The sequence below is a fragment of the Manacus vitellinus genome, unplaced genomic scaffold, assembly GCF_001715985.3.
Source record: "Manacus vitellinus isolate BGI_N305 unplaced genomic scaffold, ASM171598v3 scaffold_38_pilon, whole genome shotgun sequence".
Classification (NCBI taxonomy): domain Eukaryota; kingdom Metazoa; phylum Chordata; class Aves; order Passeriformes; family Pipridae; genus Manacus; species Manacus vitellinus.
In genome coordinates, this window is record NW_021940526.1 from 1,988,885 (window position 1) to 2,013,137 (window position 24,253).

The 24,253-nt window shown below is 41.7% G+C and overlaps 1 long non-coding RNA gene across 1 annotated transcript; it reads right to left on the bottom strand.

Moving 5' to 3' along the window:
* Positions 1-10,974: 10,974 nt before the first annotated feature.
* Positions 10,975-23,790, bottom strand: LOC108640582. The gene is made up of 4 exons (XR_001921278.1): positions 23,652-23,790; positions 20,604-20,807; positions 11,943-12,117; positions 10,975-11,106 (listed from the first exon to the last, which is right to left on the bottom strand). It is a non-coding gene; the product is annotated as an uncharacterized LOC108640582 (long non-coding RNA).
* Between the last annotated feature and the right edge of the window lie 463 nt (positions 23,791-24,253).

Below are 24,253 nucleotides of genomic sequence, written 5' to 3' on the forward strand. Positions count from 1 at the left end.
GACAATACCCAGCTGCATATTCACATTCTTACAAGATAGTTGTAAAAACACTAAATTACAGCAGCTTGGCACCATTTCTCAGACTATTACTCCTTTCTTAACATCATATAAAAGGTAATAACTGCTCGTACTCAGGTGCAATAAAGATTCTATGTTAGGGCTACTGTCAGTGAGGTGTCACCCTGGCTCTGACGTCATGGGCACTGTGCTGGCAGGAAGGTAGAGCAGCTCTGTTTCAAGAGGCTCTACAAGTCAAAAAGCACCTTACTGGCAGTATAAAAAGCCCCCCAAAAATAAAACAGTGAGAATGGTTTCAGCGTATACATTATATGAGGAATCACGTGAGAATGACAAGAGTGGGTTGCAGAAAGCTCAACAGACCAGCACAGAGGTTTGTGAGCTGGCTGCTGATTCTTATTTGCAATTCAAGAGGTCTGTGATTGATCAAATCATTGTTTCTTCTCCTCTGACTAAAGTCCTTTCTACCCTCAGGGAAATACCAAAGAACAAGGAGTGAATAATGCACTTAAGGTATAAACCTGTGGCATTTGGTGGGTATTTTAACTAATGCTGGCATTTCATTTAATGATATCAAATAAAGAATTATACAGCCTCATTCAGCCTGATTTCCCTCACACTATTCCAATCAGTAGCAATTGCAATTTGAGTCTCAGGTTGAAGATTATATTTGCAAATTAGATTTGGGGGGGGAGGGTGCAGGGAGGGAGAGAAATAAATCTGTTAGCCCGTGGTTTGATCAAAACTTTGAAAGCTAGTCTGATAATGAAAGGGTGAAATCTTGGCTGCAAAGTCAACAGAAGACTCATCCAAAATTTCTCACAGCTCTTTTAATAGCATAAATGTTTCAAGCTAGTACATCTGGGTCTCTGAAACAGTGGCAGCAGTATTTCAAATATTCTCAAAGCCAGCTACTTGGATGGGCTTGAATTGGTGACAATAATTGTGAAGATTAGCTTCTCAGGCCAAAGAGAAACAAGCCAGGGCCACGCAAGCAGGCTTAGTTCTCTCACAGGAAACACTTGGGCAAAGCAGGATGCCAGGGCTTCAAAGAGGAAAAGCTGGAGGGTATAGCAGCACACGTGCTGAGTGGCAGAAAATTAACAATTTTGATACTGCAGCTACTCCAAAAGACGTATCATCAAATACATCGAGGCTAAGAACACAACAGTAGAACTCAGTGCAAAAATAGTAGAATTCAGTGCAAAAATAGAAAATATCTGGTATGTTTGGGGCACCAAATAATCAATATTTGTTCCCCAAATTGTAGCTGCTGAACCAAAACTTTGCTTAGGCCACAAAAGCATCAAGCAGAATTCAGCAAAGCAGCACATGCCGGACCTTTCTCTTCAACAGGATTCTCCACACAGAGCATTTAAGGCAGGTCACAAAACAGCAAAACACCAGCTGCTTGCATCTACTTTTTTTTTTTCTTACATTTCTAAACCAAACTTTTCTTAAGACAGATCTGACTGAGTTTAGATACAATGCTGCCTCTTGCTCCAACCATTTAAATCAATTTGCTAAGCAAGCCAGATTGCGTGCCAATGCTTCCAACAATTAACTTGCAAGAAATCCTGTGATGAACCTTAGTCTCTTTTCACACTGACTTTATTATGCTCACAGAACTTTACACTTGTTCATATACAATGTGAAAATAAAACACTACCAGGCTAGCAGACAAATCAGTGACCTAAATGTTCCAGAAAGTGAAATGAAAAATGCCTTAGCTGTCCTGCAGGGCTTGCAGGAGCAGGAAGAAGTATCACCAAATAACTTGAATTCAATAATTCCCCAGAAGCACCAGTTTCCCTAACCTTAGGAAATTCTGATGCAGTCAGTAAGAGAAAATACATCTCTCTGGCAGCTAACTACAAAAAGAGAAAGTGGGATGCTCAGGAAAAAGAAAACACTAAAAAAAAGATTAATACACTGGAAAATATATATGAAGAGAAGGAACAGATTTCTTCTCTGTCAAGCAGAGGGTTACAGATCTACCCTGTGTTAGTGCTTTCTTTCTGTGTCAATCACAACCACATTTATTTTTTTTATTTATTTTAAACACTGGCTTTGAAGTTGGTGGTTATGGGAATGAAAAGAAAGGATGCATTACAAAACATCCCTTTATTAGCCATTTGGTCTGGCCAGCTGAGCTGCTTCTGACCTTATGCAAGAGAAACTAAGCTGGCCCTCAAGCAGAGGATGCTCCTGGCCTTAACTGGAGCCTGATCAAATCATTGTCTTCCTGTCAGAGGGTGCAGTCTTGCAACTCTGGTGCTGAAATGGTGCTTTGATCACACCGTGTGGAAAATCGGCAAGAGCAACCATTTAATGTCACATTTCTGCTTTTACTCTACAGCTCTTATTACTTTATATGCATAAAAAATGCATGGCTGCTTATAAATATTTGATTATAGCACAGGCTAGACCTGTTACATTTTTCACCTCCCTTCCAGGACAAAATCTAGAGAATGCACATGTACCCTACAGGACATGGGATACTCAGCAGATTTGAACATAGGCATTTATTCAACAGAGAGCAGCAGCTGTTCCCAGGAATGGTACCAAAACCAGGACAGTGGAATTTGTCCTTTGTAACAAATAATTATGTTGGAATTGTGAGAGGCAGCCTCAGTGTTGAAGTGTTTGGAGGCTGAGCTGCTCTCTTCTGTTGTCCCTCCTCTCATGCTCCTACTGTGAGACAGAGCACGACCCCAAAAACTCTTATCAGATGAGCTGGTTTGATTTGTATTGTTTTACAGCTCCATGCAAGAAAAATACCCTGAGAAAGGGACATATCTGACAGGATAGCCTAGTTCCCTAAAAAAGTGAAACAGTAGACTAGAAACCTACCTGGTAGTTGGAAGGAATCACTCATAAAAGATGCATGGCTGCTATTGAGTACATTCATTGATCCAATCTCCTACCAACAGCTCCCCTTGGCAAAACCACCAACGCATTGCCCTATTTGCAAGCATTCTCCACCTTATCCTACAGCCCTACTCCTCCTGCCTCCTGCTGCCTCAACCCCACCTCCATACAGCCATCACAGCCCATATTAAACTTGCTGCAGAGACAAGAATATCCCTGGAGAACCCACTTACTACCTGGGAAATGGCCCATGAAGGTGTACAGGCATCCTAAAATACTCTGATAAGCTGACAGAATGAGGCACTCACCAAGGGGAATGCTAAGAAGATGAAAAAGAAAAATAAACATGAACATGCAAGGCAAAGATTTTGGGAGTACGCATCACACTACCTGAAAGAGGTTCCACTCTAATTCTTGCCACGCCACCGGCTGTCTTCAGGATTAACACAATAGAGTATTTGTGCTGCCTTCCAGTTCAAAGCTGATTTTTGAAGAAGGAGGTATTTCTCTGCTCATAGTTTTGTGGGTTTTTTTTCCCAACAAAAATATTTTAACTGGATTCAGGAGTCTGAAATCACAAGACAAAACCCCACGATGATTTAGAGGAGGGGGTGGGGATGGCTCCTTCAATCACTCAGGTGGTGGTGAAGGGAGATTTGCACCTGGGCCAGTTTCCTGTTAATCCCCAGTAGCTCCTGGTAGGAATGCCCCACTCTGCCCTTAACCCTTTTGCAGGACCAGCACTTTCCCAGCCCAGTTTTGTGCCACCTCTGGTCTCTTTGCTGACCCCTTCCCCACCCTGCTGAATTCATGCTTTAAAACAATCTCCTAGTGCTCACATATTGTGCAGATTACAGCTAGCAGGCTCCCCTGTTTTCCAGCCTCCTTTCATTTTCCAGCCAGTATCAGGACAGCTGCTCTTTGGAACTGTCTGTTCCAGTATCAGGAGATTATGAAGAAAATGTGTTATTTCCATAAGGGCTGACACAGCCTTTTTCTCCATTTATACACCCTGATTTTTAATCCCCCTGATGCATTATATGAGCTCCTCTCTCACTTTAGTTTTTTTGACAGCCATGTTTTAACATCCTTTAGAAAATGCACACAATATTTAGCATACTGTGGAGTGAGGATAGGCCAGGTGTGGATCATTTTACAGGGAAACAAGTCCTCTTTTCTATATAATTATCAAATCTGCTTCTACAGAGAGCCTTTCTCTACAGGTAGGTACAACCCTCAGAAACCTTATGCCTCTTGATAAATATTCAAAGGTCACTACACCAGGATTCCCTCTGGAAGGCAGAGTACTTGGAAACACTGGGCTGGATTAAGGGAAACATTCCTATTAGAAGCTTGGCTTCTTCAACAGAAAATCAGAATTTCTCAATAGTTAGAGCTGAATATTGAGAAAAGGAAAAGCTTTGATTCTAATTCCAACATTACCTGAGGAATATCAGTTTTCAAAGAGGGAGAAATACACAATTTTACCAGGAGTGACAATGTGTTTTAAGGTGCCAAATACTTCTTCTTTTGGACTTGCTGAAACATAGCGGATGTAAAAACCATCTGAAAGGTAAGGGATGCTATGCAATGTTACCAAGGAGGCACAGTGCCTGTGTCAAACTCACCTTAGATGGCATTTCTTTTTCCCTTTAAAAGTCTCTTTTACATGTTTTCCTTTCATTTTCTCCTCAATTAGCTTTTTCAGTAGAGTTAAACTGGAGGCTAATCCCTTTAATTTTGGGGTTGTCTCCATCAGGGTACTTGAGAGAAATCAATTCTAACTAATTAAGTGTTTAAATTCAAGGCAGAGAAGTCAACCTGCATGAATCCACCTTACCTCTTCACAGCAGCCTGACCACAATTAAGCAGAGTTTGTTTCCACCATGGACAAAGAGGATTGTTTCCAAAGAGTTTGTTTCCACCATGGACAAGAGGATGTTGTTACAGGACAAGAGGGGATGGCTTGAAACTGAAAAAGAGTAGGTTTAGTTCAGAAAGAAATTCTTTACTGTGAAGATGGTGAGGCACTGGCACAGGTTGCCTGGAGAAGTTGTGAATGAGCTGAACACAAGTCCTTTCCCTCCTTGGAAAGAGCAGGGGCTTCTAGGATATTTTTAGTTGGAAAGTATTACCCTCTCCTTCTTCTTCAACAAATAATAATACATAATAATAATACAGTTGCATGTAATAATTTACTGTAGTAATAGGAAATATTAAAAATGCCAACAACTGTTCATGCAAGACCTGCTGAAAAGAACTTTTGTGCTTTTAAAAATCAACAGTCCAACACTGAAATGGGAAGTTAACGTGATCCCCTTTGTGCAGCTGAGTTTGACACATATGGGAGTGCTTTGTGTTAGTTTTTTGAGCCAGCACAAGCATATGGGATCAGACACAGAGGAGGAGTTCTGAACTTTTCTGCAGGCAGATGAATGAATTCAAGCTGAAGTAGCAGCACAGATCCTGCAGTAGCCAGTCCAAAAATAGTCAAGAAATCCCTTTTCTACATTTAGCACTGTGTTCATTGATGAGCTCCTAGGCCAGCTTGAGTTTTACAAGAGCTGTAGCTCTTTATTTCTACAGTCAAAAGAGTGCAGGAGTTTTGAATATTAGCATGATATTATCTCCCTTTTTGATTTCATTGCATTCAGCATGGCTGGCTCCACTAAATGACACAGAAATCTTAACTGTAACAGAAAGATGGTTTTGAAAGAGGGTTTCTTGGCAGACTATTATCCATTTTGTACCACTTTTCCTTGCCTTGTTCTGTCTCCTTTATTCTTATATGAGAAAGAAAGACAGATTTTTCCTCTCCTTTTTCTTTCTTTTTCAGCCTCATCTAATTCTTGTGGCTGATATATAAGAGCACTGATAAAATGTAGTTTTTCATTTCGGTAGCTTTTTTTTAAAACAGATTCCATAGCATGATCCGACCAGTGACAAATGACCCAGCACTTCCACTTGGAATAGTAACGCTGAATTATCTGGCTTCCTGGGGTCTGATGGAGATGCAGTGAGAATTAAAAAAAATTACTGCAGGAGCAGTGGTGACTGATGTAGGGTCTGCAAGCTGAGCTTTTGACCTCAGCCGTTTCTACAGTAACTGTGCACTGCATTGTGCTTTCTATTCTCAGACTCGCCTTGGAAGCCAATTAAATTAAAAGGCTATTCATTTCATGATATTTGTCTCCAGGAGGCTCAAATAGAAATGCAAACGATTCCTGTTCGGAGTTCCCTGCATCAGAGAAACTGATATTGTACTGCTAATTTGTGATAACACCACCAGCCAATATGCAATCTGCAGTGATTTAAAAGATGTGCATAGGATGTACGCTGAACTTACAAACACTGATTAGGGAGATCATGGAATTAAATCTTCTGAAGGGCACGTCTTTCAAACCCTCAAGGCAGCTCTTTTTCTTGGTTTAATCAGATAGTTAATCACTGTAACTCAGGCTTTCCAAGAGCCAGATTCATCAATACCAGGAAACATGGATTTGTAGTATTGAACAGTTACAGTCTCAGGAAAGTTTGGTGAGAAGAAAAGCTGTAAAAAGGTGGTTGGTAAGCGCTTGGCTGCTTTAAAAAAAGCAATGGAGGAAATGAGGGAATTTTTCCTACTAAAAATAAAGAATCATTTGAGGACTGATTCACTACTTTGAACAAGAGAGAAACATATTCCCAAATACTTTGTTCTCTTAAGGACTAGTCTTATTTCCAGCTCAGTGAGAAATTAACATTTTTGTCAAATCATAGAAAACAAATTGACATGAAACATTACTATACTGTGCTTTTATTCTAAATTAAGCTTGTGGTATAGTTCCCATGTCACTTGGAGCAACAGTAATGTCAGATCTGGAGGAATGACCTTCACACTGAAGGGAAGCGAGAGGACTTGAACACCATCCTGCAGGATACAAAATTACATCCTGCAACGTGCCATTTGCAGATCATTTTTGCAGGCTGGCAACCACAAATTGAAACCTGCCTCTCATCAATGGCAGATCAAATGTTAGGGCTTTCCTAATGGCCATGGGACTGAAAGGCTTGTTGATAGAGAAGATGTGGGTTTATAACAGAGGCGGTTTATCTGGACATGGGTGACAGGATGTAATAAGCCAAATGAGGCTGAAATGACAAAAATGTCTCCAGGCTTATGAAAACCTGGAGCACTATTTCTAGGAAAACCTGGCAGTTTAGACAAAATTGCCAAACACTTTAACTACCTTTTCAGAGAGATGAAATCATTCTGGGCCAGAGTCATTCACCTGCAGTGCTGAACCCCACGGACCTTCCACCAGGGGTGAGCTTCAAGACAGTGGGTTGAGAAAATGAACTTGCTTCCCTCTGTCCTCATTAAATTAGTTTTGTTTTCTTCCCTTCCTGACTCCTAGTAAAGTTCCAATCAGTTACTGAAGTATTCAAGACAGAAATATTTAAGGTGAAAACTGGTAAGTAAAAATAGGGTTCTTAAAATGGCTTGGAAATAGAAGCAAATATGAAAATTTCATGAAGGTCACTGCAGCATTTCTAGTCATTCTCTACTACGTTGACTAGAAGGTACTCAATAGAATGAAAGGTGAATGACAGAGATGACTGAAGGAGAAGCTCCTTTTCAGCCTGAGGATTTTATGCCACAAAGTAGCAAAACAGGTCAGCTGTTTAGCTGGCTTCCAAAAAAGCATGAAAAATACTGTAGTGTACTGCAAACCAAAACACCTGGAGGGGTTTGTATGTGTGCATGGATTTGTATTTCACAGCACAGGTGGAACAGTGAAAGCAAGATTTGCACACTAAGGACCAGGAACTCTGTGCTGACACAATTTTCTATAAATTGCCCTGTAATATTTCTTGAACTATCTTCTGACATGGCTGGAATATACCCTGCTGAAAGAGAAGATGCTGCAATAGAAAATGCATAGGTCTGTTGGATATGGAGCTTCCTGCCTTTCCCTGTCCTTTGTTGCCCAATTTCCTTGCTTTGAGATCGTTTTCCTTATTATTGTAATAATTGCAGAACATTAACTTTGAGTTTGATGCAACAGTGATGGGGCAAAATTTGTTTACCTGCCTCAGTTTTGCATTAGATGATGAGGTCTCATTAGAAGAAGGAAGGAAAATTATCTTTGATAATTTATTTTTGTTTGGTTCTCCAAGTATAACAATCAGTTTCTAAAAAAACTCCAACAGCTTTTCAAACCTTTTACTTTTCTGTATGACTTCTTCCAAACTAAGTCTTTTCCTGAACATGAGTTTATTTGAAAAGAGAGGAGAGAAAGTGGATTTTTTCAATTCAATTTTCTTAAGGAAAAAAAAACTATTTTAAAAGACTAACTTTTCTTTTTAAAGGACAAATTTTTCTTTTTAAAAGAAAGGTATCTTTGGAAAAACCTGAAGAGAGAAATTCCAAGTCGAGCTCATTGCTGCAATGTAATTGTGGCCAAAGACACAAGCTAGTTTTGAAGGACTTTATTTTATAGAAGCAATGACATTTAATTAGAAGAGTTAATGATAAAAAGAAGTGTAATGAAAGGGAAAGAAAACTTGTTTCATGTAAGGATTTAACAATGCATTCAGGACAAGACTTGATTAGGAAAAATTACCTCATTTATTTCCTTTGTATGAAGTGTTCTTTACAATCACTTCAGGCATGTTGTCCTGTCCAGTGGTATGAGAAGACCTGAGATCTGGAAGTTTATTCCTGTGAAAGTAACAGAGAAAATACACTTTTAAATGTGGAAAGGTATCTGACCATCCTGATTACAGTGAATAGGGACAGTATTAGCAGATGTTGCATCACATACATACTTTATTATGTTATTTTGCTTTTTTATTTTTAACACAAAAAATCTAGTACTTTTTGCATGAAAGTAGTGAAAAAAAAGGAAAAAAAACACCCTAAAAAAAGCTTTGACTTTCTATGTAAACTTGAGCACTTTTAAATGCAGCTCATTTCAAAAATAGAAAGCATTATTAAGGAAAAGAATTTTGGTGAAGAATAAATCAATGGGAGTTTTTACTGACACACTCCTCTTATTCATTGAAACATGGCACCTCATTTTAGGCACACATAAAACATGCACAGGATGGTGCTGGTAGAGAACACCTATTTCTCACTAAGAGTAAATTCAGCAGGCTATGCTGTTCCAAAGCACCAATCTTTGGTGATATAGAAGTAAGACATCCCTAAAAATAAGCTTTTTTTAAGGAAGATGAAAAAACCAAATTCAGTCACATCATCAATATAAGAAAAAATCCCCTGAGACTTAAATCAGAAGCTTCTAACTAGCACCCCCCTCTCCCCTTAGTTAAATTTCTGGTGTTTTCTAAGGAAAGCTATTGAGATAAAGGAGTATAAAAGAAGAGACAATTTTATGAGTTCATTTGTATAATTAGAGGTTTAAACCATGAGGATCAGCCATGTTCTGGCTTGAAAGGTCAAATGCATTTGAGTATTCATATTTTAAGAATTAGGCCGAAAGAAGATTCAAAATTAGAGGGTGTTTTGATCAAAATTTTTAAGTCTCTCTCAAGTAAACCAAAGTTAATTAAATAAAATTGCTCATGGCTGATTAGAGTGTACATTTGACCATCAGTTGCATCTCACATTCTGCTACCTACCAGCTGGAACGTTGATGAGACTTTTTATAACTTCATTAGAGCTACCTTGTGGAACAATTTAATCATATAAACTCTTATAATGCAGATGCACAAGTACAACAATACCAGCTGCTGGCTTCTGGTCCTGTCATGCTGCTCTACCCCTTTACTTCTCGCCCTGCCATACAGCACATCCCTGCCACGTGGGGACTGCCTTTGCAGGATGCTCAGCTGCAAGAACAAGCTGATTTTTCCTGTCTAACATCCAAGGTGCAGAGTTCCTGAAGGAGCAGTAAAGACATGGGGCTTCATAGGCCTGGATCTTACTGAGGGAACCTCCTGGACAACGTGGTTATCTGACAACACAGACAGTATTTTTGGGTGGGTTTTTTTTTGGGGGGGTGAACAGATAAGTTAACACTGAGAGGACAATATCAGCCTATCTAACTGCTTGAAATTATTCTTTCGATTCTCTTTCTCAAGGAATTCTGCAGGGCTCTGGCACAGGGCTCTCCTCTCTCACCAAAGAGAAAAAAAAGCTTTAGCCAAAATGAAACATTTGGATTTTCAGGATAAAATGGCTTAATGTCTTCTCTACAGCAAAACAGTGGAAGAAAAAGAAGCAGCAGCATTGCAAACAAGTGAGGCGACACAGCTCAACATGCAGCCCTCCTTACTATGCAGCACACCTGCTAGTGCATCACATTTGAATAGTACCATTTATCTTTATAACCCTTTTCTTTCTAGACTGTATTTCATTTATTTCTTTGTCTGACCTCCAACTCCTCTGTCAGAGGTGGTACAGACAATAAGCAGCAGCAATGGGAAGGAGAGCAAAGGCAGAGAGAAGTATCAATTTATACCACAGAGAAGTATCAATTTATACCACAGTCTTGGTGACTAATCACTGAGTAGCATCTCTTCAGAACTAGCACAATCTCTGAAAGGTTCCCATATGTTTGAGGCTGACTGTGTGCACGCATGATAATCAGCTTCAAATTATAATCAAGATATTAGAACGCAACTTTGCAAAGCAAACAGCTGAGAAGATCTGCAAATACTTGTCATGGAGAAGACAACAGAGCTTTGGAGGGGAGAATCTGGCTCCCATCAGCTTCTGGTTGATCAGTGTTCAGTGTGGGGAGGGAAAGAGCCCTTGCAGGGGGACCGCTGAGGGCACTGCACCGATGGGACCTCTCCCTCATGTCTGAGAAGAGTAGTAGCCAAGCTGTGTCACTCCTGTTTCCCTCTAAAAATAACTCTAAAAAATTACCTGCAATGCAGAATGGATGTTGTCTAGATAAAGTCCCCTTGCCATGAGGGTTGAAAGGATTATTTTTTTTATTGCCAGTCCCCAAAATGAACCGTACAAGCAGACCCACAGAGGAACAAGGTTCTCAGTGATTCAGCTTTTCTGCACAGCAACAGCAGGACAATGTGCTTCGGTCCTAACAGGCTGGCATCAAACTGCCTTCTCCCCTTCAAGGCCTGAGGACTTCTCTTCCACAGGACTCCTCCAGCAATCCCAGTAGTGCCATGGGCATGCAATGGCATAGATGGAGTGCACATACCCTGGGCTCTGTTTGCAGCAGCAGCTCCATGCAGCCTCTCTCCCTGTGCATATCAAACAGAGTTCATGGTGATAATTTAAACATTTGTTCTTGTTCCCCACTTGGTCCCCTTTTTTTTTAGCATCCCGAAGGCCTCCGCATAGGAAAAGCAGGTGTGGGAGTAGCTAACGAGATATTCACTAAGATCAGATTTTGATATAGATGACAAGGCAACTCAGCCCCAAACTTCTGCTTCTCAGCATTCAGCTTTAAGGATCGTTTTGTTTTACAGCCAGAAAAACTACCTGCAGCAGCATTGCTGGGGAACTAAAGCCTCCAGCCACATTTAGCTTCCATTTCAGCTACTCTGCATTGAATATTCCCCTTGGAAATTCAGAGAGCTACTGCACTGTCTGTTACATGTGTTATATAAAGACAATCAGGATGAGGTATTTGGGCACTGACCTGCTTGATTTTATTTTTGGCATTCTCTCCTTCCCACCCCACCACATATATTTGTGAAGCATGAAATACATTCACCCTTCCTGACTCAGTTCTATTCTTTTTCAATCCTGACAGAACACTTGAGGTTGGTAAGTGAACTGTGCTAGGCTGGGTCATGTTTTCAAATGAAGAAAAAAACACCCCACAGCCCTGAAGCAGATTGATATAATTTTGGTTTCATAGCTGACAATCATTTTTCATCATTGTTTCAAGCATGAAAGATTTAGCAGTGGCTGCATAAAACTTCAGTGGCACAAACCTTTGATGTTCTGTCAAGCAGCTTTGCTTTTCCCCCTGTCATACAGACAGCAGTCACAAATTACTCCCTGGCAATCCTAGGTGAGGATTATGCAGATTATTAGAAAAAGATGAGGTTTAAAGAGTTATTAAAAGTACCTCTGTGTTTCAGCAACACGCAAACACGCAATTGTGTCCTTCACAAAACCTCCTGGTTTTCTTATTTTAATGTGCTGCTGGTTTTCCTCTGTGTCAACTGATTTCTTTGGTTGGGCATTTTCTCCTCAGATTCCAAGTAATCAAACTGTCATGAGCATCCTCCTAAGAGAAAGCACTGGAACAAACAGAAAACCACCACATTAGCAATCTGCTTGTGAGCTGCAAACACATGCACAGAGGCTGAGCAGAGCACATGTTTCTCTGAAGGGCCAGTTGTGCTACTTGGAGTGTGACTCTGCAGGATAAAGCTACATGGCAATATAGAATTAGAATATAGTGTCCTATTTTATTTTAAGCTACTGCCTTCTTGAATGGATGTACCATCTGTTTCACCGCTAATGAATCCAGGACAATTTTTTGCCCTGGCTTGAGTTCCACTGGGTTGTCCAGAGTTTTCTCGTGGGCACCAGTTTAAATTAAGTAGGTGAAATGCCACTGCAAGAATTAATGCTTAAAAATCCGTGTCTTATCCAGTAAAGTCTTTCACCTAAACAGTGTGTGATCTTATTTTTTTTTTTTGATCTGCAGTTTTATTTCATCAACAGCATCTGCAGTTTGCTGTGTTCTGTATTTTGCTACGACAGTGGATTCTGCAGACCCCTGGAGCACGCATTCCCTTAACTACCATTGCAGTTTTGGTGATGCAGGTCTCTGAGATCTTTGCTTCGCGACTGCAAGTGATTTTTATCATCCAAATGGGCTTTAGCTGTAAGATGGTGATAACAAAACTTCTCCAAATAATTGATCTGCCCAAGGTTGCGCAAGGAGTGGAGGTTAAGGAATATCAGCATCTTCCTCAGAGCTTTGGAAATTATTACTATGGATCATTATTAAGATCTTTGAATTTTTGAATGATGCTTGGGCTCTGTTGCAAATACTTTACAGGAAACTGCCCTATTTGAGTAATCTCTGATGCAATCCAGGAAGAGCACAGTAGGTTAATGAAGGGATGAGAGGAAAGTAAGAATAACTAATAATAAGTGAAAGAAATAGGCTTAGTTGTCTGTACAATATTTGCAGATGAGCGTTTCATACACACAGTCATGTGGAGATAGACAGGCATTCAGATCCCCAAAACTGAGTAATTCACTCCAAGTACCTCAAATTTCATGGCTTTCAAGATTTAAAGTGACCTCTTCAAAGATTAGACAGTGATGAAAGATCAAATCAAGCAAACTTTTCCTGTCTTACACCTTAAGAAGTCAATGGTACTATGCACACAGCATTTTATGGGATTATATTTTACTGTGCTTGTACTCTCACTTATTTCTCAGTATTTAATTATCAAATACCTCAATGAACTCCTCAGGATACAGCTACAACTCAAAAATTATTCACTGAAAAGAGCTGTTGAAGAACATTTGACACACAGAGGAAACCATTCGTAGAAAATCCCCAATCAGCAAAATTCATTGACTAAATTATACATGATTAATTATTCACCCATCTCTCACCACACAACTTCCCCTCCTCCCCTTTGACAAATTCCTAAAATGATCAAAATGCTGATCACAGCCCAACAGTTTATACAGCCTCTTGCCTTTATGTCTCCCTTCCAGCTTCTTCCCTCCAGTCCTTTAGTAAGCAAACCCTTCTGGTTCAGCAATTTGGCGAACCAGAGAAATTTTGACTTGCAATTATATAACTGCTGCAAGGCACTCCAGTCAGCAGGAATGCCATCCAGGAGATTCACAGCTGGAAAAATGAAGGAACAGCCATCTCCCCCTGCCACGGGACTTATATTGGGTATGCAGCCTTCAGTTCTGAACGCTTTGATTTATTGGAGGGAGAAGCAATGTGAAAACACTGTCAGGCTTCTGCAGCCACTGAGATATTAGACTGCTCCATCCATGTACATCACGCTCAGGAAAAGCACAAGAATCTGGAGGGATATAAATTAGAAGATCCTGGAGGTGTGGAGTGGAAGGAGGAATCAGGAGGGTAAACTTAGCTTGTGATTAGCTTTAAATCCTGAGAAACATGAAACAAATTCTGGCTGCTTCATGAATTACACCTTGCCTTTCCCAATTGTTCCTTTATTTGTCATTCTCCAGCAGAAGTGCAGACCCACACTCTCCCTGCCCCTGGCTTGCAGCCACTTGGGCCAGCAGGATCTGCCTGCTCTGTTGCGCTCTCTTTCCCACATATCTTTTTTAGAAACCACTTATTGAGATCTTAGACCTGATGTATTTTTAATTCTGCTGTGAAATCCTTACTTAGAGAAGATGCTGCTTTGGCTGACAAGGCCTTCCACCAAGCTGTGGATCACACTCTTTTCTGCCCTTCACAGCAACCGTATTCCCACTTCTTAAGGGATCTCTTTTAAAGGGAACTCTGTTAGTCAAGAGAAATGAGCTCTCTCTTCCCACCCTGTCTGCACAATGCCTGGTTTATACTATTTATATAACAACTCTCCAACCATTAAAGGGTAAACTGCAGCTACAAAATTCATGCTGCACAGATTTCTAAACCTGAAATAACTTTTACTTGTGTGTTACATTTTGTATTAGATCCCATGGTCCAAGGCTCTGTAAACGATTTTCAGTCCCGAACCAGACCCATAACTTCCTTCACAGTTGATTTTTGGAGTGTAAGGTTCCATATGATGTTCTGTATCCTCCTCAACTCGAAGCCTGCTTGCAGGTGGTCCTCCTCTGCATTGGTTGATCACAATTAGCCTAAAAAGAGCCAGGGCCTCTTTTGCTCCCATCCTGTACACAAGCATGGAATCACTTAAATTCCCTGCACAAATGTCATCATTCACATCTTCAGCTCCTCAGACAAAAGGGACCTTTCCAGCAGAATACATTGGACTAGACCTCCTTACTGCAGGGTTGTCCCTTTAAATCATTTCCTAGGGCTCACTCCTGGCTTGATGGGGGAAGGGAAGGCAGGAGAGCCTGGAATTTGGGGGGGGGAGCAGTTGACTGCAGCTCTTAACTAGTCATTTTGCAGCTAACCTCTGTAAGGCAGCTCTCTTCCACATGGTAAATAGGCTTATTTATTCTTCTCACATCTCATTACTAATGCTTTCAATGTATCCTAACTAGACAAGCAACCAGCTTCTGTCCTTGGATACCAGCCCAGTTCTCCTTGACTTCACCAGCAGGCACAGACTATCTGAGGAAAGAATTCAGCTCAGTATAGTATTTACACTACATGCTAATTATTAAAACAGCCACCAGCTCCTGTTTCATAAGCAAAGATATAAATTCCAGGTCATTACATAAAATGACTTTATAAAGCATTTGCAGAGACCATTAACTTAGCTACAGCTCTCTGCTCACCCTTGAGAGGAACAGGGACATCTGAAACAGCAGCACCCCACTCTCTCCTCTCCTGCAGAGGTGTGGTTGCAAACCAGGAGGGATGTTGCCCACCTCACTCACTGCCTGGTCCCCGGTGGGAATTTGATTTAAATTCTGTGGGCAGCAGGTGAGGGAAGCGATTCTGTCCCTCTGCTCTGCTGTGGGGAGACCCCACCTGCAGTGCTGCCTCCAGCTCTGGAATCCCCAGCACAGGAAAGACATGGACCTGTTGGAGCAAGTTAATTAGATGGATGGAGCACCTCTCCTATGAGGAAAGACTGAGAGAATTGGGGTTGTTCAGTCTGGAAAAGAGAAAGCTTTGAGGTGACCTAATTGCAGCCTTCCAGTACCTGAAGGGATCCTAAAAGAAAGATGGAGAGGGACTATTTGCAAGGGCCTGTAGTGACAAGGGAGAATATCTTCAAACTGACAGAGGGCAGGTTTAGATTAGACATTAGGAAGAAATTCTTTACTGTGAGGGTGCTGAGGCAGAGAAGCTGTGGCTGCCCCATCTCTGGGAGTGTTCAAGGCCAGGTTGGCTGGAGCTCTGAGCAACCTGGTCTGGTGGAAGGTGTCCCTGCCCATGGCAGGGGGTTGGAACTGGGTGATCTTTAAGGTCCCTTCCAACCCAAACCATTCTGTGATTCTCTGATTTTGTGGTACATCAGGAAAACCAATTTGAGATCTTGCAGCTGATCCAACAAGAAAAGGTGAGGGGATGCCTTCCTGTGAGTAAGACTGTGCTACAGAGCAGAGTCATTCCCAGGCCTCTCTCAGGTGTCCTGTGCCTCATTTCTCCATCTGTAAAATAGGGCTAATAGTTCCCTCACACACAGGTGATAGGGAGATGAAAGATGCTCAAAGATTAAGTGTAGTCCATAAAAACATGACAAGTTTGATTCGGTATAAGCTGGTGACAACTGTAAATTTCAAAGGCAATTCATTTCACAGATTTTAGTGCCATTTCCAAACGTTTATGTCTACTCTGCTACTGCAGTTCACTTTGCAAATCCACAGCTGTTGAATAGAAGTCATTAAGGGAAGGGGGGAGAAGCCACAGTTTTTGTAAGAAGTGATCAGGAGCAAATTAATTCATGTAGGCTCTGAATTTTGCATCGGTAGGTTTCAGTGCAAATCCAATTGCAGTAAACAGTTTATATTCCCCCTCTAGCTATTGTTTTGAGCTATCTTCAGATGCATACTGATCTCCCTGAACTGCTTTATAGGCTCTTAACATTGCAGAGGTTTTCTTTGCAGCTGATAACCCCAGGCTGGTACCTTCAGGCTAAAAGCTGATGCTGTAGAGCTCATGTGTACCAGCTCAGTGGAGCTGTTCTATTGGATAGCTGAGGCTCTCATTTGTAATTAAAGAGTAGAAAAATTGATTTCTGAAAAACAGTTCTGGGATGAAGGTGGAGTTTACTGTGAACTCAACAGCTCTGGAGTTTCAGACAACAGCTTTTAAATTTTTTTCTGTGCAGGGAAACAGCCTGTCAGAGGTTTGTGCTTCCACCACCTAACCAGTCACAACTCATTACCCACACAGTTGTGCCAACAAAGTGATCACAGTATTCCAAGCTGAAATCAAAAGAAATTAATTCTAGGGGATCTACCTAGTCCAGTCACAGCACAGGTCCAGAAACAGATTAATGAGCACAGTCAAGGGAGCAGGGGTGTGTGAACATCCCTAAAACTATGACACTGTCTGGGGAAAAAAAGCCTCTTTTGGTAGCTTTCCCAGCAACCAGCTCTCAGAGAAATCATCCTCAATTGATATGACCAAAAAGCAAGTGATGAGAGCCCTTATAAACCTAGCAGGAATCAATTTAAAAGACAAAAAAAGGGCACAATTGAGGCCTTTCTGCTGACACTCCCTGTTCAGGGCTCCATGTCCATTGTTAACAGCCGATAAAAGATTTCTCTCAGACATTCTTCGTGCCACTTCCACTGTCCCCATACTGCTGGTTGGTGGCACTGCACGCTGAAGACCTCTTCCTGCCAGACTTTTAAACAATGCACAGACACACAACTCACTCCAACTTAGATCTGACACTTTTCCTCAAGATTAAATGGGCTACTCGCAGAGACAGACAACTCAGTAACTTCAAAGCTCCCTGCCTTAGCTAACAAGAAACAAATTGCTTCCCCAGTGACTCCTCTCGAGGGAGTAATGCAGGATAAACCTGTGATATTTGCATTAATTCATCTTTAAATATAAATCGGAATAGATTCTGTTTCTGTAATATATTTCCACATTATTTAAATGGACTTGTTTTAAAAGCCAGTAACATGTTTGCTTTGGGAATATTTTGCATTTATATTTACCTTTTGGCTGGCAGTTCATTTTATGGGAAGATCTGTTGGAACCAAAGCAGTTGAGGATTACAAAGATTTTAGAAAGGATTTACATCTGAGGCCCCTTTCATCACGATTTTCAGCAATGCCACTTTACTTAGTTTAGTGACATTTAAGGATATTGGAAATATTTTGGTGACAGACCCCACCAGTGATCTCAGCTGCCCGAGGAGAGCTGGGCTTTGTTTGCACCTTTCCTGATTCCTGCTGCCTGTGGAGCAGGTTTGATGAGCAGACATCAAAGCCCTCTGCAGAGGTGCTCGATTTCATCATCCCATTTTTTGTAGTGGGGGAAACTGAGATATGAAGGAGAGAAGGGAACAATATTGCCTGAAGGCCAGTAGAAAAAGGATTAGTTTTTTTTCTTGTTTGCTCACAACAAGCACCATAGGTTACAAGTTGCTCACTCACTCCATCCTCTCCAGTTATGTCAAAGTGCTTTGAGACCATTATTAGGGTATTCCTGCACTACCTAGTCCTGTTTTAGGATTCACTATCCGGTTACCTACACTTCCCTCTGCTGCTGGGGGAACTCTGCAGCTGAGCAGGTGTAGAAGGGACCTGGTATCACCCCAGTGCACTGTCAGCATCATTTAGTTTAACCTGACAGTAAAAGTGGACTTCAGTAAAATGCTGTCAATGGAAGGACCCGAGGCACGAGATGGGAGAGTGTATGTGCAAATCTGTAAGACTGTGTAAGCTCAGACATCCATCAAAGTGAAGAAAAACCTTTCTGAGGCTCAGCTCCTCTTCAGCCCAAAGAGCTCCCAGGCTCCAGGTGCTCTCTCACGGCATTGCTGGCCTGAGAAAGCAGAGCTGCTGTGCTGTTTTCATTGCTGCCCTAACCCGCAGCAGCCACACGTGGTATCACACGGTGTCGGCGATGACACCCCACTGCCTGAGCAGCTGCATCACTCCTGGCCTTTGTTTTATCTCCTGATTAGCTGCAAGAAATTCGCTGTCACACAGAAATCAGATTGACTCCCACTGCACTGGTTGGGAACAGTATTTGTGCAAAGACTCTCTAAAGGCAGACGTGAGGTTCTGTATTTTTTGATAAAGTTCACAACTGAATATTATGAAGTGGTGGGGGGAAATCAATACTTTGGTCACTGGGTAAATGCTTTTGAGTTCTTTTACTGGCTCTAAGATTTACTGTTTAGCCACTCCAATTCCCATCATGTGCAAATGTTTCCTATATTAATAGAAGAAGAGTGATTTGTGGGCAGTGAATGGGAAACAGGACATCAATTTAATGGGGCCATTTGGGGTTAGCACAAAATGACAGAACAGCAGGAAGCAGTTAAAAGCTTCCCTCTCAGCAATCAAAGGCCTGCAATTTTGAGTCTTTTCCTCCAATCAAGTAGTGCATTGATGAGAAACCAGTTCTGATAATGACCTTTGAAAGACCTCATTCTGGCCTTCTGGGGTAATTAATTTCTCTAACTGTGGTGTCCTAACAGGAGCTCAGCAAATGCACGTCATCTACACAATCACTAGAGATGCATGACAAATGGCAGAAACCAAGGGGAGATTTCTTTTCCCTTATCTTGGCTGAATTTTTTTCCTTTGAAGGCTCCTGATCTGACTTGCTGGTATTGCTTTTTCTGTGTGCATCTTCCTCTCTCCTACCTGTCTGTCCCAGCTCATTGAAATTACGGATAGACCATCCTTACTAATTCATCAGTCCTACTGTAGCTCAATGCATGAGTTCCTTCCTGTGCTGCATATTTTTACATTTCATTCTATAAGGCTGCTCCTAAATCAAGTCATGCTCACATTTCATTCCAAGCTTTAGTTCAATTAATATCACGTTTTTGGCAGTGCTGAAAAGAAACTCTCCTTTTTCTTTCAAAGGCAGCCATGGAGTGCTGAATGCCAGCTTCCCTAGATGGGGAATGGTAGGTGTTTGCTCTCAGTCCTGCTAACGTCAGGAGTTGTATTTCATTATACAAAAATACACCTTCAACCAGTGACAACAAACCTGCCAGCACAGACTGAGCTACTGGAAAATGCCAGGAACGTATCAGGACAACACAGTAGCTTTCAGCTGATTTTAGTGACCATACCACAACCTGCTTTTAGAGCTCCAGTTTTCAGTTTTAAGGCTCTTCTGCCTTTTCCCAGTATGCTGGAGATGGTGATACCCATGATCACTGTGACTGCTCTGCTGGGGAGCTCTGCTTGTAAAACAGGAACAAAACTGACTGCCATGAGTTGGTAGGGACCCCAACTTTTAAATTTCTCATGATGCACTTCAGTGACTTTTCAAGCTCCTAATACCAGCTCAGAAATGCCATGAAACACTGACCTGGCATGAACTCCCTCTGTCAGTTCAGATCTGTTCCAAACCTCGGCAGGCGTTCTGCCAGATCTGGGATCATCCATCCCCCCTGCAGCTGGCAGAAAGGTGACACAGAAATCACAGCACTTGCAAAGGCCATCCTGTGTGCCCCAGCTAATTCCCCACAGAGGCAGCATGTTGAGCCCACGCCGGATTCACATCAAATCATTAGGAGCATTTGAAAAGGGAACACAACACCCTGCTCCTGCCATCCCTGGAAACAGGAGAGCTTCCTCTCCCAGCTGTGTCTTGGGATTCCTGCTCTTTGCCATCTTGTTATAAGCCAACAAAGACCACGTGTAGAGGGGTGAAGGAGAGCGCTCGATACGACAATTACAGGCTATACTTGAAAATTGTTTTCCTAAGCAGGGTCAGCCAACCTGCTCATGCCCCAGCACTGAGCAGGAAAAACATCTTATGTAGCATATATTGTGAAGAAACTGCCATATGAAGTGTGGAGGACAAAGGCAGAAACATGTATGGACTGTATTCTAAGGCAGCAAAACAAATTCTCCCTCTGTAGGGTCTAGGAAAGTCACAAGCACAATCAACTTTTAAAAATCATTTAAATAGTTGTCATGACCCTATTCTTACCTTGTGTCTGTTGATTTGGCTCCCATGATGCCTGAATATCTTTTCTGAAGCCAGTTTGCTATCTATTGTCTGTGCCTGATGAGAGCTGTTATTTCTGATTATATGCTTTTCCTCTGTATTCCAGATCTCTATGCTTTCTCTCCCTCAGCACATTTCTCCCTAAGCACTGAAGGTGTCTGATGCAGGTACCACCTCCAGCACGCCCTAGTGGGTATGAACAAAGCAAGAACATGTCACACCTTAGCCTAAGACTGCAACCAAGGGGCAATATCCTCACATCTTGAAGTGCCTTTATACTGTGCTACCCCCATGCTCTGGAAGTTCTGCAGGATTTCCATGCTAAATACAGTTCCATCGTTCTTTTATTCATAAAAAGTCCCACTGCAGAAACAAGCCAGGCAAGCCAAGCTCCAGCTGTCTATGAATTTATTTTATTGCACCACAACTTCCTAGGAACAAGGCGTTAAAGAAAGCAGATGTTTCCATGTGTGCTTTTAAAGTAGATGTGAGCCCTGTCTCCCAACACGTCCCCTGAGCCCACAGGGACCATTGACTCTGTAAAGACAGAAGCATGAATTAGCCTTTGCAGAATCATAACTCTCACACCCTACAAAAAAAGTGAATTAATGCTCATTTTCCCTTTTGAGCACAACCAGCAATTGGCTGGAGAAAGTGAGGTTAGGGAATACTGAAATACATCTGTACACACAAAGGAATTATCCTGCCTCTCCTGCCATGCTAGGCCAGTGTTCAGCACATTCAAGACAGCTTCCAAGCAGCACACCAAAGCACTGGGATGTCCCACTCTCACTCAACCAGTCCTTTTCCACCAGGTATTCCCAGTGCCCCCAGTCTCAGAACACAGGGAATTGCTGGGCTTCGATCACATGGGAGCCCCTGGCACAGAGTAGGAATAGGTAGCTCAGGGTAGAAGAGAGCTGGAAACTCTCCTAGAATAACAATAAAATTCAAAAAATGGGATTCATAGTTGTGAGAAATCACAATCACATACCATTCAGCAGCCCAGCTATAACCCTCCATCACCAGAGTACTGTGATACACGATCCCAGTTCTTTGGCTCATGGAATCGCCTTGCTCACAACAGCCTTGGGCCTGGGAGCCTCCACCACTGCCTCACACAGAGGTTCCCGTTGCACTTTGTGCCTTCCAGTTCCTCCCAGCTGCTGAGCTGTTTGACACAATGCTCAGCACGAGGTTGCTGTCAGCAACACAAGGTGCTTCACCCTCAGGGAAATGGAAACCCCACTCAGATACCTCCCCATGCCAGCCCTGTTTGTTGTTAGGACAAAACCAGCCACAGCTATTTCTGAAACACTGATGCTCCCCAAGCAGCACTTAATGTCACTGCGAAGCTTTAAAATGAGACCTAGAAAACTGCCCTTGCAAGGATTTGTTCAAATGTAAACCCCATTGTACCAGGGTGGAGGATCCCTGAAGGCCAACTGTGTTATCTTTTGTCTAGAGAAAACAATTAGAAAGCTGATTTTAAAATGCTACAATTAAAGGCTTAATATAAATACATTTCTGATGGTATCAACAAGCTTTCAGACTTCAAGAAGCTCTTTCAAAATACCAGTGACTTCAAGCAAAATAGCGGGTTCTGTTTCCTCCTTCATGGTGAACAGACTACAGGCAATTTACATGCACTTTCTAATCTTAAAAATACTTTATCTGTGCTATGCATCGTATGTGCTATGAATTTCACACACAGACTGTAAAAATATACATAAAGCCTCATACAAATTTACTGTTCTGTCTGTAGATTCATGGCTGAAGATAAAGCATTGTAGTACAAAGGCTTGGGGGCAGGCACACAAAATCTGATGAGCAGGAGTTCTGTAAAATTTAATAGAATGTTTGTACCTGTATTTTAGATAATCAGATTACAGTGGGATTTCAAAATTAATTTGCCTTTCTTGGGCAGTTTTATGTTGTGTTTTGGGAATAATCACACAAAATGAACACTACAAATGAAAATCCTGGGTTTATTGAGGTCACTAGGGCAACTCCTACTGATTTCAATTGGGCCAGGGCCTCACTTTATGAGGAAGTCTTGGGGAGAAAATAAATGCAGACTTCTAGAAATGCAGCAGCATGCCAAGAAGCCTTTTCTTAATTTTATTTTGAACATGGTCAGACTGCCATCTGAGAAAGCAGCTCCTTTCATTGCCTTCAGGAAAACAGCAGGTATTCCTGCTCCCACTGATTCCCTGCAAGGAACAGGCTTTCAAAGCCACTGCTTTTTACAGTGGTCAAATACTGTTGATGGGCTGAAGTCCCCACCTCACCCCTGTGCCAGGATCTCAGCTTCCACTGAGGGCTGGGCTTGGGAGGTCCAAAAAAGCTCTCTCAGCTTTCTTAAGCTTGTCCTGGGCTGTGGGATAACTACTCTTGCTTATCAGAGGCCAGGAAATCCTGGGTTCCTACACCCAAAAGCTGAGCATTCACAAGGAGCCTGTTTTAGCCAGGACCTTGTCCTTGTGAGGGGCAGAGGTTGTCAGCTCCTGAGGAGTTTCCAACTGAGTGGGAACAGGGAGTCCCTTCTCCACCAAGCAGGATATTACCTGCAAGACTGAATTCAGCTCTTGGAGGCCATTTCCTCCTCAACCCAGAAACATGCTATCATTTTTTCCTTCCATTTCAAATTCCTTTTTTTCTGGTGCAAACACATATGTGCTTCTTGCCTGTTTATCAAAGAATCTGAGGCTGCCAACAGCACCCATCTCCTCCAACACACCAACTTAGACTTCTAGTGCCAATGTGGTCCTTCCTGCACCAAATCACATTGGTATCTACCACAGATTTGAGAGGTGGTGTCATTAGTACAGTACAAGGCATAGGACAGTTCCTGCTTGAAGCCAGTTCTACATGAGAAGTGCAGGACACATAAGAGAACTTGGATCAAGAATGTAGCAGTTTGGTACCAAGTATTGCAGTAAGAACTCTAACAACTTACCAAAAGTGAAAAGTTTGATGCCTGTAAACAGGCTTTGATCAGAATTTTGGATCAACTCTGAAGGTACTGACTTTTACTGGGGAAGACTTCCTCAATTAAATTTCCATGTCTATCAGACTATGGAGTATTTCTTATATTAGCTTAGTAACATCTGAAAGGTCTTGGAGATAGACATCATGGAAGTGGGGCTTCAGCTTCACTGACCACAGAAGTATTTAAAATGAAGCCTCAAATCTTCTGGAAGAAAATTGTTAAGTAAGAAAATAGTCAGAATTCTGAATAACACGATATAATTAACTTTTCAGCAGAGAACAGCCTCTTGGCACTAACCATGTCCTTTCTGATCTATCAGACACTGAAAAGCAAGGCCTTTCCTCTGCCAACTGTCTTCTTAGAATAAACAAAAGATCCTCCCCCTTCATCTCCACATATTTAATAATATTAATAGAACATTAAAATATTAATGCTACTAGACAAGGCCTTTCATAAAGCACATAAATGAATTCATTCACTCTAGCTCATTAGCTTAATCGTCAACCTTTTTACAGTGTAACTGATTAACATTTTCATTGTTCTCCCTTGTTTTTCCCTTAGACTTTTGCTTCTTTGGGGATCAAAAGATCTCTGAATACATAAGCTCAACAAATATCCCTACAAAACTGTACAACAATAG